Source organism: Arachis ipaensis, chromosome B04, assembly GCF_000816755.2.
Source record: "Arachis ipaensis cultivar K30076 chromosome B04, Araip1.1, whole genome shotgun sequence".
In the NCBI taxonomy this organism is placed as follows: Eukaryota; Viridiplantae; Streptophyta; class Magnoliopsida; order Fabales; family Fabaceae; genus Arachis; species Arachis ipaensis.
The window spans coordinates 126048740-126048981 of record NC_029788.2 but is presented as its reverse complement, the minus strand read 5'-3'; positions in this window follow the sequence as shown (position 1 = coordinate 126048981).

The window sequence follows — 242 nt, the reverse complement described above, 5'->3', positions numbered from 1 at the left end:
CCTGCTTTTTTTAAAAAAAAAAATGAATAGTAAGAGTTAATAGTCAAATTCGTCTATGAAAGATTACCCATTCTTCAAGTTAGTCCTCAAAAGATTTTTTTAGTCATATTAGTCCTTAAAAGATAAAACGTGAGTTAAATTGGTCCTTCCGTTCATAGTTGTCAGAACCGAACCAGTTATAGAGATCGGAGTGCTACTCTTTCACATTCATTTAAAGAAAAGATAAGATTAGAGTATCTAAA